An 18,630-nucleotide genomic window follows, 5' to 3' on the forward strand; every position below is an offset into this window, starting at 1 on the left:
TGGCCACCTGATGCAAAGAGCCAACTCATTAGAAAAGACCCTGATGTTGGAGAAGACTGAAGGCTGGAGGAGAAGGGGAAGACAGAGAACGAGGTGGTTTGATGGCATCACCGACTTGATGGACATGAGTTTGAGCAAGCTCCGGAAGTTGAAGAACAGGGAAGCCTGGCATGCTACGGTCCATGGCATTGCAAAGAGTCAGACACAACTGAGTGACTGAAGAACAGCAACAAAGCTTCAATTTATTTGTACAATGAGGATATTAGATGATCAGTTAATTCCCTCCTGAGTATAGCATTCCAAGGTAGTTTTTCTTCATTCCTGTTGACTAGTTGTTCCATCACTGTTAACAGTCTAGGTCAACCTTGAGCAAAGGTTATTAGGCTTGCTTTTCAGAGAGGGGGCAGAGAGAGAGAGGGAGAGAAAGAGAAATTGGTTTCAGTACATGTAGGGGAGAAATGATATATCGCATTTATTTTAGGTTACTTGATTAGTTTCACTTTTTAAAAAATCATGGGTGCTTGAGCTTACAGATTCATGTGTTGGATTTTAACTTTCTTGTTAGATAGGGATCAAAAAAGCAGAGACTTTCAGAATGTAATACTCGTGAAGAACGTAGCTTTACTTGTACTTACCCCACCTTCTTCATTGCTACTTGGTGGACGTCCAAAGCCTGGTGGTATCCTCTGAAAGATGAAAAACATAGTGAACACAGAGAAAACCACTTTTTGTGCTGCCATTTGATTGTAAATGCCAAGATGTTTTAAAAATAGTTTGTCAGTGTTAGCACTATTGCTGGCTTTTAGTTTCCGAGTCATTTGTTCTTATAATCTAGCTATTAATAATTATGACATAACCATCAATGAATTCTGGTAAATACAAAGACCTTAACTGGATCCTTGGTTATGTTACTCAAAATACTATGTGTGGCTGCATCTCCTAGCAGTCGTCTTGTCCCATCACCAACACACACACGCGCGTGCTCACACACAGAGAAAGGAGAGAGAGAGAGATTTGAGTGCTATGAGGATCCAAATATCCACATTAGAATATCTAATAATGGAGATTAATGATGTTATTTTAAAAATGTTTACATTTAAGATGACAAACTGACAACCCATCCTGGATTATTACTATAATATGGTTATACTAAAAACCAAGGTTATTTTCCTAATCAAACTTGGAGGTTGAGTTTCTGCACATGGGAGGGTTTGGAAAAGCAATTCAACTCCCACAGAAGTTTTATGTAGATTAGACTAATAGCTATTTCAGCCAGAGAATCATGTTTATCTGCTTTTTCAATCTTTACCTGGTACTGCCTTCGTTTTCTTAGTTCATTATTGCCAGTAAAAAGGATGTCACTCTTACAAGGAAAAAAAGAAGTAAGGAAGTTTTACTCCTTGAAATTTTTCCTTGGTGATAAGAAGCCTTCTTGGTTGTAGAGTTGTAGACACGAAAAAACAATGCCATAGCTGAATGAAGCATCATCAAGTATTTATTATTATTGTTTTTGTTAGTTCAGTTGCAACTGACCTTTAATATTTCTTTAGAGAGTTTATTTTGCAATTCATATTTTGTAATGCTTGTCATGCAATTTCATTATTTTGTTTTATTTTGATGATTTTACACTTTAGAGGATTCTTTTTTTTTTAAGAGGATTCTTTTAATTATTATTTTGCAAGATTCCTTATAATGAAGTATCTCTAGCTCGAAATAATAAGATATTATGGAAAGATCTCAGTCTAGTCATTGTTTTGAAACTCTATTTGTCCCAATTTACCTGTTACATTGAATGAGGATAATGATTGTATTGTCTAATCTCTTGGGTGAGGAATAGTAGTGAAGGGGCACAGCCCTTGAAATGAATTCATTAACTAAGTTTTTAGTAGTGTTGGATGATTTAGGCTCTGTTCATGTCACCAATTTGAGTAAAAGATCCATTTAAAACTTCTTCTTTTTCCAATAATACATTATTACTGATATGATGATTTTGTTTCATATTCTCTACTCATTGACATATGGCATTCCATTTAGAGTGTATGAACTCAAATTAGCTTGAGATACAACATGATAATATTATTTTCAATTCTAATTTAAGGGAAAAATACTCACATGTGGAATATGCCACGGTGGCTGTTGATAGGGAAATAGCCCATTGCCGAATGGTGGGAATGCCTAGAGAGAACAAAAGAATCAGAGTGACGTGGAAGTGAGAATAAATGAAAATGAAATAAACCTATTAAAGACAATTGTTTGGAACTTGGAGGTCTATATCTTCCTTTGCATTAAACTGTGAACTTTTGAAGGACAGAGATGATAATAATAACACTTAGTACTACTGAGCACTTATGTTCTAGGTAATGTGTTGAGAATTTTATATTGGTAAACTCATTTAATCCTCACATACCAATGTAATAATGTGCTGTCATTATTCTCATTTCACTTAAGATTCTGAGGTTCAGAGAAGTTGAGTCACTTGCCCCAGATCTCACAGCTGGTAAATGATTGAAGCCAGGATTCACACCCAGGAGTGTCTTTTCATTCAACTTTGTATTCTCTACAGCAGTAATAGGTCTGATAATGAAAGGTTAATCGACTCAAGACAATATTTTATAAGCTCTACACTGGATGAGATCTTGAGAAACCATCTGCACATCTTCTTGCTTTACATCAGGGCTACACTTGTGCTATCCTGAAGTCCTGGAAGCAGTGTTAACTTTCAGGGCAATGTTCTAGATCATTGAAGAACAGATCTGTAAGGGACTTGGAGAACATTTCATTTCCTTGTGATGAACGTGGAGTCTAGAAGGCAAAATGACTTGCTCAGGGTCATACAACTAATATGGGCCAGGGTAAAATTCGAATCTGTGTTCCCTGATCCTCTGTTGGTGCCCATGTTCATACCATGTTGCCTGTGTAGTTTAATAGGAACCTCTTTAGGGCAACAGTACATGATTCTATTTTGTATATCAGTTCAGTCGCTCAGTCATGCCCAACTCTTTGCGACTCCATGGACTACAGCACGCCAGGCTTATTTTGTGCATAGTGATACCTATATTGGGGAGCACTGGAGAAAGTGTGTTTGTGGGGGTGGCGTTGTTCTCCCAATCCCTCTGAGGCCATTTATGACTCTGGATCGGAATTTTGCTGAGCGAGCCTCACCTGAGGTGTCTGGGTTTCCTCCTCTTGTGGCTGAGCTGTGGTGGGTGATGGCTGCTTTAAATGCTGGTTTGGTGGGGACTCGCTTGGTTGAGGCTGGTTGGGACTCGGGGTCTCAGGGGCTTGATCTGTCTTGCTCTGGTGTTTGGGTGCTGAGGGAGATGAAGGCTTCTGTGGCTGTTTCTTGTTGGGTGGTGGCTGAGGCCACATGGGCATCTGGTACTGTGGGAAGAGCTGAGGGAGCTGTATACCATTTCCATAAAAGGGACCCAGGTGTGCCAGCTGTAGGGTAGTAAACAACAGGGGAGTCACACGAGGGCTGAGGTTGTAGCTCTCCCCGCCCTCTTCAGGCGGTCTCTAAAACTCAGCCCAGGAAACTTAAGTCAACAATGGAAGCTTTAAGCTCTTTAGCTGGAATTTCTTTACATGTTTTCTTACACAAGTGAATTTCAGTCTTTCAGAAAACCAACCAAAGCAAAAGGCACAACTAGGTGAAAAACTTCAGTTAAAGAATTTGGCTTATAATTTTCTAACTCTGAAGCCCTGACTCAGGTAAGAAATGTACAAGTCAGGTTACAGAGGAGTTGATATCAAGTTCAAAATTCCTGTGACTTGTTACAAAAAGGAGACAGAAAGGAGAAAGAAAAAAAAGAAGACAAAGGAAGTGAGAGTGTTAAAAAAAAAAAAAGAAGGAGAAAGAGAGAAAGAATAAAAATTTTATGTGTGTAAACATCCTTATATGTGGCTGTGCTTCTTGATTACTGGTGAATTCTCATAATTCTGTTTTCATAATGAAAATCTCCAAAATTACAAGGTGGCCGCTTCTAAAGGAAATCAACCCTGAATATTCATTGGAAGGACTGATGCTGACACTGAAGCTCCAGTACTTTAGCCACCTGATGAGAAGAGCTGATGCACTAGGAAAGACCCTGATGCTGGCAAAGATTGAAGGCAAAAGGAGAAGGGAACAGCAGAGGATGAGATGGTTAGACAGCTTCACCGACTCAATGGACATGAATCTGAGCAAACTCTGGGAGATAGTGGACAGAGGAAACTGACATGCTGCAGTACATGGAGTCACAAAGAGTTGACCATGACTTAGTGACTGAACAACAGTAACAACAGGGAAGCAAAAGTAGTTATAATCTGAAAATGGTAATGTATGAATTAACCTCTTACAACAGTAGTTCCCATTCAAACATTCCCTCTCTGATATATCGCCAGTCTCTATCTCCAGTCTTCATTAATCAGTCTTTCACTGTCTATGGTTGATATACACACAATAGTCTGCAAATGCCATGTGGATTAATGGAAGGTGAAATTGCAACCTTGCATTAAGATGTGAGATTTTATGATTAATTAAGTTGGTAAAAATTTCAAACCACTGGCAAAGTTGCTAAAACTGAGATTGAGAGTTTTGAAAAGTTGGGTCTCCCAATAGATAAAGAAGAAAAATTGATGATGATAATTTTAAGTGAGGGACATTAAAAGAGAATGACTTGAATGAAAAAGATTAAGGTAAAATTGATGAAGTCGATTTATTTCCCCTGCAATGGGTCTCATGATCATGTCATAAAAGTTGAAAGTAATATATAGTATTATTGTACTATCATAAAATCTTTTCAGAAAAATTATGCCAAAAATTTTGACTCTAAATTAATAATGAATTAATTATTAATTAGTTCTAAGAGTTAGCACATAGTGGGAAGTATAATCTAAATTTTAAAAATTAGATAAAAATTAGTTTCATAATTTTAGTGCTTTCAAGATAATCCACATAAAACTTTACCCTCCCCCCCAGCATTGACCTATGTTATTTTTTTGTTCTCATTATTTGTAAATATATCTTGTGTAGTCTTAGAACCAATTTCTCTCAGATATAAAGAAGCAGTATAATTAATAAATGGTTTTTATCTACATGAAAGTACAATAGATGCAATGATTTTTCTTCTTTGAAATTCTTATAATGATTGTTAAAACATGTGAATAATGATTGGTATCTTTATTAGCTGAGACAAACCATATAATTATCTGTATATGAAGAGGAAATCATAAGAATTAATATAAAGTGGAACTTACATGCGGGAAGTTCATAAAGTTGAAGTGACCATAGCGCATCATCTGCGACCAAAGGAATTCATTAATGTGGCAGGAAGTGAAAATTTTATTCAATGAAATCACAAGAAATAAGTTAATTTTCTGATTTTTAGGTACAACTGTCATAATGTCTTTTACTAATTATGCATGAATTTAAAATAAGTATGCAGTTCAGACTTGTCTGGTGGTACAGTGGATACAGAGGTGGTACCTCTGCCTGCCAGTAGAGGTCTGTGAAGATTCCACATGCCATGGAGCAACTAAGCCCATGTGCCACGACTACTGAGCTCACATGCCCTAGAGTCCGCATGCTGTAATTACTGAAGTTTGTGCATCTAGAGCCTGTGCTCCACAGTAAGAGAAGCCACTGCAATGAGAAGCCCATGCACTGCAATGAAAAGTAGCCCCTGCTCTTTGCAACTAGAGAAAGCCTGCATGCAAAACAAAGACTCAGTGCAACCAACAAATACATAAAAATAAAAAAAAAATTTCCTAAAAAAAATAAGTATGCAACTGAAAGAAACTTCTGTGGCACTTTATTTTTAAGTCAGATTTTATTTTGACAAGAATCAATATAGAGTAATAGAGGATAAAAATAGTGTCTACTTTGAAGTTTTTAAATGTTCTGCTCTCCTGTTTTGGCCTTCAGGACTTAGGAATTTGATATCTATGAAAAGATGAAATGTATTTATATACTTAAGTGACTGCCTTCTAACAAGCCCTGGTAGAAATGGCAACCTTTGTCAGTTTTAAAACTTAATAAGGAAACTAACATCAACTATAACAAAAATTCACATTTATACCTTGAAAAGGAGAAGCACATAGGTGGGATAATGCTAGGGAAATAACTTACTTTGTCTTGATTTGAGAGTTTAAGAGGTAGAGTCTCTACCTCTTTTATAAGAAATTTTATATATTGGAAAGTTTCCCAGTAGTCTCCTTTTTAATTTTTATTATTTCACGCACTACGCAGCTTGCAGGATCTCAGTTTCCTGGCCAGGGATTGAACCAGGCCCAGCGTTGAAAGCCCAGAATGCTAACCAGTAGGCCACCAGGGAACTCCTTAGTATCCTCCTTTTCAAATGAACTCTAGGAAGGGCTCTGGAAAATGTCTCTCCTGAGACTGAACATACATACCTCCTCACTTTTACTGCTAAATCCAGGTATTCGGGGCATTTGCATTTGCAACTGGAAGTGAGAGAATATGTGTGACAAGTTCAGAACATCGATTGAAATAAGTCCAAGAACTGTCCTCAAGCTGTGCAACAGCAGAACATAAAGTCCTAACATTTTTAAAATACTCACTGGCATAGCAACGGAATAACCAAGCAGGCTTAGAAAGACCAGAAGAATCTTCATTTTTCCACTTGGTACCTGGAATGCAAAACTGGATTTTATTTTTGAATTTTGAAGTAACAATGCCGGGGTTATCTAAGCATTAGATAAGCACTTGGTGCTTATCTAAGCACTAGCCCATCTGCTTGTCAAGGAGAGTATAGATATACACAATCTCAGGGGCCACTGATGCCATGTTTATTTTGCATTAAAAAACTATTAGATGGTTGTTACCTGGTAGTGTTCTAATCTGCTTAAAAAGGAAAGAAAAAAGCCAGAGAGGCAGAGACAGAGAATACACTGATGCTTGAGAAAATGGTTCATAGCCCTGGAATGTGGAAATTAGAAATTAGGAATTTATCTTGAAAAATATAAATATTGGTGATTTTGAATTTCTAGTTGCTAGGCTAGTTTAGAAAGGCATAGTAGTGTCTGACTATATTCACCATTGAGGATAATCTCAGTTTGAATGATAGTACAATCCAAAATCTATTTTGAACACTGTATATTTGAAGTGAATAACCAACAAAGACCTAGTGTATAGCACATGGAACTCTGCTTAATGTTATGTAGCAGCCTGGATGGGAGGGGAGTTTGGAGGAGGATGGATACATGTATGTGTATGACTAAGTCCTTTTGCTGCTTACCTGAAACTATCACAACATTGCTAATCATGTATATACCCCAATACAAAATAAAAAGTTTAAAAAAAAACACAAGAGAACAAAATCAGTACTTTGAGCTACATTCTAAGGTGCTGTAGACCACATTTCTTTATAAAAAGGCTAGTTATGTAAACGGGAATATTCTAGAATCTATGCTTCTTTCTGCTATTGTTTCTATTATTATTTCTATTATTTTATCTTTTTACAAATATTCAAGAGCTGGTAAAAGAAATGGAGAAAAAGGCAAAACTATAGATGTGTCTCTTTGTTAGACACTGATTAAGCACAGAGGAAGTTTGATACTATAGACTTATATATGAAGTTTGGAGATTGTTTTCATGGATTTTATTTACCCCACTCTAGTTAATTATGCAAGGCTTGTATAATTAACTCTTGTATTTACATCTTTGAATAAGATTTATTCTAAAGGTAATTCCTTAAGAAATTGTACCATTTGCAACAAAATAGAAAGCCCAGAGATAAACCCACATACCTATGGACACCTTATCTTTGACAAAGGAGGCAAGAAGATACAATGGAGAAGAGACAATCTCTTTAGCAAGTGGTGCTGGGAAAACTGGTCAACCACTTATAAAAGAATGAAACTAGAACACTTTTTAACACCATACACAAAAATAAACTCAAAAAGATTTAAATGTAAGAGCAGAAACTATAAAACTCCTAGAGGAAAGCATAGGCAAAACCCTCTCCGACATAAATCACAGTAGGATCCTCTATGACCCACCTCCCAGAGTAATGGAAATAAAAGCAAAAATAAACAAATGGGATCTAATTAAACTTAAAAGCTTTTGCACAATGAAGGAAACTATAAGCAAGGTGAAAAGACAGCCTTCAGAATGGGAGAAAATAATAGCAAACGAAGCAACTGACAAAGAATTAATCTTAAAAATATACAAGCAGCTCCTGCAGCTCAATTCCAGAAAAATAAACAACCCAATCAAAAAATGGGGCAAAGAACTAAACAGACATTTCTCCAAAGAAGACATACAGATGGTTAACAAACACATGAAAAGTTGCCCAACATCACTCATTATCAGAGAAAAGCAAATCAAAACCACAATGAGGTACCATCTCACGCCAGTCAGAATGGCTGCTATCCAAAAGTCTACAAACAATAAATGCTGGAGAGGGTGCAGAGAAAAGGGAACTCTCTTACACTGTTGGTGGGAATGCAAACTAGTACAGCCACTATGGAGAACAGTGTGGAGATTTCTTAAAAAACTGGAAATAGAACTGCCATATGACCCAGCAATTCTACTGCTGGGCATACACACCGAGGAAACCAAAATTGAAAGAGACACGTGTACCCTGGTGTTCATTGCAACACTGTTTACAATAGCCAGGACATGGAAGCAACCTAGATGTCCACCGGCAGATGAATGGATAAGAAAGCTATGGTACGTATACACAATGGAATATTACTCAGCCATTAAAAAGGATGCATTTGATTCAGTTCTAATGAGGTGGATGAAACTGGGGCCTATTATACAGAGTGAAGTAAGTCAGAAAGAAAAACACCAATACAATATATTAACGCATATATGTGGAATTTAGAAAGATGGTAACAATGACCCTATATGTGAGACAGCAAAAGAGACACAGATGTATAGAACAGACTTTTGGACTCTGTGAGAGAAGGCGAGGGTGGGATGATTTGAGAGGGTAGCGTTGAAACATGTATATTATCATATGTGAAGTGGATTTCCGGTCCAGATTTGATGCATGGGACAGGGTGCTCAGGGCTGGTGCACTGGGATGACCCTGGGGGGTGGGATGCGGAGGGAGGTGGGAGGGGGGTTCTGGATGGGGAACACATGTGTGCCTGTGGTTGATTCATGTTGATGTTTGGCAAAAACCACTACAATATTGTAATTAGCCTCCAATTAAAATAAATTAATTTAAAAAAGAAATATAAAGGGCTTAGCATAGTGTCTGATGTATAATGAGTTTTTAAATAAATACTGTTGTTTTATATTCAGCGAAAAAAAGAAACTGTTCTATTTGCATATACAATAGACAAAAATAAAGGTTTTAATCAGAATGATATATTTTCATGATTTAGTAGATGCAAGATGATTACTAGCATATTAGTCAGGATATAGACACCAATGTTTGTTCATTCCTTTTGTTTCTTCTGTTGGGTTGGCCACAAAGTTCCTTCATGTTTTTCCATAAGATGTTGTAGAGAAACCCTGAATGAACTTTGTGGCCAACCCAGTATTTTCTGAGCATGAAATGATCTAGAAGTGACTTGAGCCAGTTGTCACCCTTCTGCTTGCTTCTCATAGAAGCACTATAATTAGAGAACACTTCATCATTTTCCTAAACTGTAAGTGTAATCAATTACCTTTTATGTATCAGAGAAATTGGAAGAGTGCAATTAAAGGGAGCAGTAGTATGTAAGTGCCTTTCCTACTAAATAAAGATTTTAGAATTCTAACATTGTAGAGAATTAAAAATAACTGAAATTAGTGTGTTTAATATAGGCTGTTGCAACACAAAGAAGCTAATAAAGAGAATATTGGTAAATGCTTTCCTAAATCTACTTTCTAAGATTTTGGCCCAAGATTTTGGGGGAACTTCTGTATGTTTAATTTCTCTCTTGCTTAAACAAAAGGAATGAACAAATATTGGTGTCTATATCTAATTTCTATGGTAGCACTCACTGAGATTCTTGATAACATTATACACTCATATAGGAATATATGATCTTTTATTTTGTAAATACAAAATATCACTCATTTTCTTTATTAAATTAACATATTATGTTAGATGACTTAAGATTTGTTCCATGTCTAATAGTTCATGATCAGATGAAAGTCTATGCTTAGCTGTTTTTTCAAAAAAGTATTTTTAATTACTGTGATTGCTGTGGGATACAATGACTAAGTTCTTAGCTCTAGTTCTAACATTCCATCTGTCAACTCAGATCTCTTTTTTTTTTTGACATGTTTAAATAGTTTTATCTTCTCAAATGTACTTCTGACAACATTTAGTTTGATATGTGATCTGTTTGTATTAGGAAAAATAAATGAAAATACTCACCAAGTAATCTAGCTTAGGAGAAGAGGCTTCATGCCTACACTGCGGCAGCATTTTTTCACCAAAATTTTCATAAGCCTTTAAGAAAAGTATAGATTTTGCATGAGAAGAAACCTAAATGTAGAATTGAAGCAAATGAATGAAGGAACTAGTAGAAAAGCTTCAGATCTACCTTTATTAAAGAGTCTTCAAAATCAAGCTTAATCTTCAGTTGCTTTAAGAGTAGGGTGAAAGCTAAATCAGAAAATGACCCAAGCACCATATTTTGAGATACCTTTAGTGACAAAAGTTGACAAAATTGACAAAACTTGATTGCTTATTGGGGATGTGTACATTAGCCCAATGTTAAATGAAATCTAAGTAGTTTGGAAGAAAGCTTATAAGAAAAATAAATATACCAACTAAATCAAGAAGTTTGAAGTTTTATCAGAAGATTAGGCTACATAAAAATAATTATCAGCCAACATCAAAGAATGCAATCAGGAAGTCAATCAATGTCTATGAATTAAGCTCATTTTGAAACTATATTATTTATGTTGATAATGTCTAATACTCACCCAATGCCAGTTAGATGCTCCAGTATATAAAGAATAACTTTTACCTGAACTTTGCTAACCTGTCTTTGAAATATATTCTTAATAGTCTACATTGAAAATAACTACAAGTTGCTAAAGCCAGGGAGATCTCAGGAGCTAATCATATTTATTTCTTAATGATGAAACAAAAATTCTTCATAAATACGTCATGTTCTGTACCAAAAAGACTTAAAGTAAAAAGATTCCTCCTTGTCAGAAAGCTTGGGTCACATTTAAGCACTGTTGTAGACCTGCACAGCCAATCAGCTTTGAGAAAGACAGTTTTGCCATCTCAAGAGTTTAAGGTGAAAAAACACATCCAATGTGAAATTTATAATGTGTTATTATAGAAGCTGTCAAATGAAGTCTCTCATTATGTATAATAACAGTCCAGGAAAATGAGCTTACAGCAGTAAGATTTAGAAGATGCTTTCCTTGATGAATTTGGGATTTTTCAAGTATAGAAACTTTGTTTATACAAAGATATTTAGGGAACAAAGGTGAATATTAACCATGTGCTATTGTCATAAATCACTGACCATCATCAAAAGGCAGGTCAAAATATGTAATTAATTTTATATACTTAGTATATATTTGTGTGTGTGTGCTCAGTCATGTCTGACTCTTTGTGATCCCATGGACTGTAGCCCACCAGGCCCCTCTGTCCATGAGACTTTCCAGGTGAGAACTTTGGAGTGGGTTGCCACTTCTTCCTCCAGTATATATTTAATATATAATTAAAATTAACTCATATTGCAACACCATGGAATATACAGTCCAATCTTCAGGCCAGAATACTGGAGTGGGTAGCCTTTCCCTTCTCCAGGGGAATCTTCCCAACCCAGGGATTGAACCCAGGTCTCCCGCATTGCAGGCTGATTCTTTACCAGCTGAGCCACCAGGGAAGCCCAGAATATTATTCAACTCAGTGACTTGATTTGATTCATATTACAGAATGTTACCAGGACACAGTGTTCTTGTTTGAAGTCAAATATATTTTAGTTACTGGGGATTCAGCGTTATTGAAGAGAAAAGCAAAATGATAAATTAACTCTCAGCTATTCATGATAATACAACCTCACAAAGATTTGAGTTGAGAAATGTACTGAAGAAATTATGTTATGGATGTTCTTAGAAGTTTGATTTTCCATAATAAAGATTTCACTGCTAAATAAGTAAATAGGACAGTTATTCTTTTCCTTGACAAGAGCAAGCTTTGTTATTTTTATTGAATTTAGGTTCTCCTGTCCTCTGTGGCTCCATTTGTAGTGGTGACATTGCTGCTTGTTTTTATGTTGGCATTAATTAGTAAGAATTTTTGAATTTGATGCCCAAAGCTGGTTCCTAATTGGTCAGACATCAATTCACCCACGGGTTGTACAAGGTGCTGTTCTCTAAGGCATGAGAGGTGCCATGTTCTTCCTCTTGGGCCAAATAACACTGATTTTTTTTTCTTTTCTTTTTTTTTTAGCCCTTCAGCTCCCTGAATTTAGTACCACAAAGAACAAAATTGCACCAGAATAGTTGACTTTAAATTAACCTCTAAATATCTATCCAAGTATCTAAGTATCTTTTTAGATTGTGTGTCCAAGAAGGTATGCATGTTTATATCTGCTCCAAGTGTCTGTCTTTATCTGATTTTGTAGAAACTGTACAATACAGCGTGTTTGCTGACACTGGTTTGCAAGTGGTAGGACACCTAGAGGACGGTGTATTCACGAAGATGTAATGGGAATTGTGATGCTGGATGACCCTGGTTTCTGCTTGTAGAAACCTTTGCATAGAGGCTACGATTTTGAAACCAACCTTAGCCTTAGAAGTTGTTGGGAGTTGCCACTAAACAACACTTGACTGCTTTTCCATTTACCCTTGTGTTGTGTTTAGTTACTCAGTCTTTGAGATGCCATAGACTGCAGTCCGCCAGGCTCCTTTGTCCATGGGGATTCTCTAGGCAAGAATGCTGGAGTGGGTTGCTATGCCCTCCTCCAGGGGATCTTCCTGACCCAGGGATCAAACCCAGACTCACGCATTGCAGGCAGATTCCTTACTGTCTGAGCCACCAGGGAAGTCCCCATTTACCCTTTTCCCTGCCGTAGGCTGGTTAGTGGTCATGGAATAATCCATGTTTGAAAAACCCAGCTAAGCTACTGAATGAATTTCCACAGTTTGTTGACATAGTCAAAGGCTTTGGCATAGTCAATAAAGCAGAAATGAATGTTTTTCTGGAACTCTCTTGCTTTTTCAATGATCCAACGGATGTTGGCAATTTGATCTCTGGTTCCTCTGTCTTTTCTAAACCAGCTTGAACATCTGGAAGTTCATGGTTCACGTATTGTTGAAGCCTGGCTTGAAGAGTTTTGAGCATTACTTTACTAGTGTGTCAGATGAGTGCAATTGTGTCGTAGTTTGAGTATTCTTTGGCATTGCCTTTCTTTGGGATTGGAATGAAAACTGGCCTTTTCCAGTCCTGTGGCCACTGCTGAGTTTTCCACATTTGCTGGCATATTGAGTGCAGCACTTTTACAGCATCATCTTTTAGGATTTGAAATAGCTCAACTGGAATTCCATCACTTCCTCTAGCTTTGTTCGTAGTGATACTTCCTAAGGCCCCCTTGACTTCACATTCCAGGATATCTGGCTCTAGATGAGTGATCACACTATCATGGTTATCTGGGTCATGAAGATCTTTTTTTGTACAGTTCTTCTGTGTATTCTTTCCACCTCTTCTTAATATCTTCTGCTTCTGTTAGGTCCATACCATTTCTGTCCTTTATGGAGCCCATCTTTGCATGAACTGTTCCCTTGACATCTCTAATTTTCTTGAAGAGATCTCTAGTCTTTCCCGTTCTAATGTTTTCCTCTATTTCTTTGCACTGATGACTGAAGAAGGTTTTCTTATCTCTCCTTGCTATACTTTGGAACTCTGCATTCAAATGGGTAAATCTTTCCTTTTCTCCTTTGCTTTTCACTTCTCTTCTTTTCACAGCTATTTGTAAGGCCTCTTCAGACAGCCATTTTGCTTTTCTGCATTTCTTTTTCTTGGGGATGGTCTTGATCCCTGTCTCCTATAAATGTCACAAACCTCCATCCATAGTTCATCAGGCACTCTATCATATCTAATCCCTTGAATCTATTTCTTTTTTTTTTTTTTTTTCCATTTCTATTTTTTTTTTCTTCTTTTTTAATTTTTATTATTATTATTTTTTTTTCCCAGTGGGTTTTGTCATACATTGATATGAATCAGCCATGGATTTACATGTATTCCCAATCCCGATCCCCCCTCCCACCTCCCTCTCCACCCAATTCCTCTGGGTCTTCCCAGTGCACCAGGCCCGAGCACTTGTCTCGTGCATCCCACCTGGGCTGGTGATCTGTTTCACCATAGATAGTATACATGCTGTTCTTTTCAAATATCCCACCCTCACATTCTCCCACAAAGTTCAAAAGTCTGTTCTGTGTTTCTGTGTCTCTTTTTCTGTTCTGCATATAGGGTTATCGTTATCACCTTTCTAAATTCCATATACATGTGTCAGTATGCTGTAATGTTCTTTATCTTTCTGGCTTATTTCACTCTGTATAATGGGCTCCAGCTTCATCCATCTCATTAGGACTGGTTCAAATGAATTCTTTTTAATGGCTGAGTAATATTCCATGGTGTATATGTACCACAGCTTCCTTATCCATTCATCTGCTGATGGGCATCTAGGTTGCTTCCATGTCCTGGCTATTATAAACAGTGCTGCGATGAACATTGGGGTGCACGTGTCTCTTTCAGATCTGGTTTCCTCAGTGTGTATGCCCAGAAGTGGGATTGCTGGGTCATATGGCAGTTCTATTTCCAGTTTTTTAAGAAATCTCCACACTGTTTTCCATAGCGGCTGTACTAGTTTGCATTCCCACCAACAGTGTAAGAGGGTTCCCTTTTCTCCACACCCTCTCCAGCATTTATTGCTTGTAGACTTTTGGATAGCAGCCATCCTGACTGGCGTGTAATGGTACCTCATTGTGGTTTTGATTTGCATTTCTCTAATAATGAGTGATGTTGAGCATCTTTTCATGTGTTTGTTAGCCATCTGTATGTCTTCTTTGGAGAAATGTCTGTTTAGTTCTTTGGCCCATTTTTTGATTGGGTCATTTATTTTTCTGGAGAATCTATTTCTTACTTCTACTGTATAATCATAAGAGATTTGATTTAGGTCATACCTGAATGTCTAGTGGTTTTGCCTACTTTCTTCAATTTCAGTCTGAACTTGACAATAAGTGGTTCATGATCTGAGCCACAGTCAGCTCCCGGTCTTGTTTTTGCTGACTGAATAGAGCTTCTCCATCTATGGCTGCAAAGAATATAATCAATCTGATTTTGGTATTGACCATCTGGTGATATCCATGTGTAGAGTCTTCACTTGTGTTGTTGAAAGAGGGTGTTTGCTATGACTAGTGCGTTCTCTTGGCAAAATCTATCAGCCTTTGCCTTGCTTCATTCTGTACTCCAAGGCCAAATTTGTCTGTTACTCCAGATGTTTCTTGACTTCCTATTTTTGCACTCCAGTCCCCTATAATGAAAAGGACATCTTTTTTGGGTGTTAGTTCTAAAAGGTCTTATAGGTCTTCATAAAACCATTTAACTTCAGCTTCTTCAGCATTACTGGTTGGGGCATAGACTTGTATTACTGTGATGTTGAATGGTTTGCCTTGGAAATGAACAGAGATCATTCTGTTGTTTTTGAGATTGCATCCAAGTATTGCATTTTGGACTCTTTTGTTGACTATAATGGCTACTCCATTTTCTTCTAAGGGGTTCTTGCCCACAGTATTAGATATAATGGTCATCTGAGTTAAATTCACCCATTCTAGTTCATTTTAGTTCGCTGATTCCTAAAATGTTGATGTTAACTCTTGGCATCTCCTATTTGACCATTTCCAATTTGCCTTAATTCATGGACCTAGCATTCCAGGTTCCTATGCAATATTGCTCTTTACAGCATCGGACCTTGCTTCCATCACCAGTCACATCCACAACTGGGTATTGTTTTTGCTTTGGCTCCATCCCTTCATTCTTTCTGGAGTTATTTCTCCACTGATCTCCAGTAGCATATTGGGCACCTACTGACCTGGGGAGTTCATCTTTCTGTGTCCTATCTTTTTGCCTTTTCATACTGTTCATGGGGTTCTCAAGGCAAGAATACTGAAGTGGTTTGCCATTCTCTTCTCCAGTGACCACATTTTGTCAGAACTCTCCACCATGACCCGTCCATCTTGGGTGGCCCTACATGGTGTGGCTCAGAGTTTCATCGAATTAGACAAGACTGTGATCCACGTGCTAAGATTGGTTAGTTTTCTGTGATTGTGGTTTCAGTCTGTCTGCCCTCTGATACCCTCTGTCAGTACCTACTGTCTTATTGGGGTTTCTCTGACCTTGGATGTGGGGTATCTCCTCTCGGCTGCTCGCCACTCCAGCGCCATTCAGCTGCTGCTCGCCACTCCATAGCAAACTGTGGAAAATTCTGAAAGAGGTAGGAATACCAGACCACCTGACCTGCCTCTTGAGAAAACTGTATGCAGGTCAGGAAGCAGCAGTTAGAACTGGATACGGAACAGCAGACTGGTTCCAAATAGGAAAAGGAGTACGTCAAGGCTGTATATTATCACCCTGTTTATTTAACTTATATGCAGAGTACATCATGAGAAACGCTGGGCTCAATGAAGCACAGCTGGAATCAAGATTGCCAGAAGAAATATGAATAACCTAAGATATGCAGATGACACCACCCTTATGGGCAGAAAGTGAAGAAGAACTAAAGAGCCTCTTGATGAAAGTGAAAGAGGAGAGTGAAAAAGTTGGCTTAAAACTCAGTATTCGGAAAACTAAGATCATGGCATCCGGTCCCATCACTTCATGGCAAATAGATGGGGAAGCAATGGAAACAGTGACAGACTTTACTTTTTTGAGCTCGAAAATCACTACAGATGGTGACTGCAGCCATGAAATTAAAAGACACTTACTCCTTGGAAGGAAACTTAGACCAACCTAGACAGCATATTAAAAAGCAGAGACATTACTTGGCCAACAAAGGTCCATCTAGTCAAAGCTATGGTTTTTCCAGTAGTCATGTATAGATGTGAGAGTTGGACTATAAAGAAAGCTGAGTGCCAAAGAATTGATGCTTTTGAACTGTGGTGTTGGAGAAGACTTTTGAGAGTCCCTTGGACTGAAAGGAGATCCAACCAGTCCATCCTAAAGATCAGTCCTGAGTGTTCACTGAAACGACTGATGTTGAAGCTGAAACTCCAATGCTTTGCAAAGACCTGACTCATTTGAAAAGCCCCTGATGCTGGGAAAGATTGAAGGCAGGAGGAGAAGGGGATGACAGAGGGTGAGATGGTTGGATGGCATCACCCAACTCAATGGACATGAGTTTACTCCCGGGTAAACTCCAGGAGTTAGTGATGGACAGGGAAGCCTGGTGTACTGCAGTCTATGGGGTTGCGAAGAGTTGGACACGACTGAGCAACTGAACTGAACTAAACTGAAGCTACTGAAATGAGTGGACTCTTAGTAGTGGTGGACTGGATTGAGAAAAACAACCAAGCGTCGTTTTTTCTTTAAAAACACGAGACAAGTGCTTAATTCCAAAGAATGTTTAAAACCAATCCTTTGTTACTTTTTCTCCTTTACTCCAATTATCTTTACTTACTTTATAAATACTGTTTCCCTCCAAACTATTACAGCAGTTTTTGCATATGTTTGTGATTTGGCTTTTTAAAATTTTAGAATTTATCTCTTTCTGTTTTCCTTTGTGTTTCCCTTTTTGTCCATAAAACAAGGCTGCTTATTAGGGCTCCAGAACCCCATGAAATTTTAAAAATTTGTGTGTTTGTATGTGGATGCGTTTTTTTGCCCCCAAAGGAGAACCTGTATCCTCAAAAGTCTGTGACTTTCCCACTCTCCTAACATGATCTTATTGCCCTTGATTTTAAGTCACCAGGAGCAGAAAAACCTTTTGATTTTTATGGATGGAAAGGGGCTAGCTTTGGAGTTGTCAAACCTGAGTTAAAACTTGCCATATATTTTCCAACTGTTAAATTTCCTGTTCTGTAAAATGGGGGTAATAAGTTTCTTTTAGGAAATAATTTAAATAATGTATTGAAAGTATCTGGCACCTAACAGGCACTGAATGATGATCAGTATCTGACTGATCAGTACGTTAAAGTACTTTTGTGGTTCCACATTACACTTCATAATTATGGACTTAAGAGTAATAACAGCAGTGATAATTCTCATTTCCTAAGCATGACTATCATGCTGAAGCCCTACTAATAATAATCCACTCAAGTTCTGTGGATTATTACTTGTAGAACTCCCCCACAATTCAAGATTACTGAACTTGGGACATTTGAAATAAAGTAGAGTCTTTGGAATCCACCATTAGGTGGCCAAATAGTACATAAGTATCCACAGTCTTGATTTCTGTCTGGTTATCTTCAGGCCCTAAGTGTGAGAAGCTTTCCTTCATAAGGGAAGAGGATGTGTATTTTAACCTCTCAAAGTTTAAATGGTTAATAATGTTTTATTCCACAGACATTTCCCAAGCAGCCTCTTTATGCAAATCCCTAGGTGAGGTTCCCATCCATCCTGTATAAGCTATTGGGATAGAAATTTTTCCGAGTCAGAACTTAGTAGTTGGTTTGAATTTTGGTTCCTACAACTTAACTGTTTTAAAATTTCAGTCAAGTGA

Source organism: Dama dama, chromosome 6 (genome assembly GCF_033118175.1).
Source record: "Dama dama isolate Ldn47 chromosome 6, ASM3311817v1, whole genome shotgun sequence".
Classification (NCBI taxonomy): domain Eukaryota; kingdom Metazoa; phylum Chordata; class Mammalia; order Artiodactyla; family Cervidae; genus Dama; species Dama dama.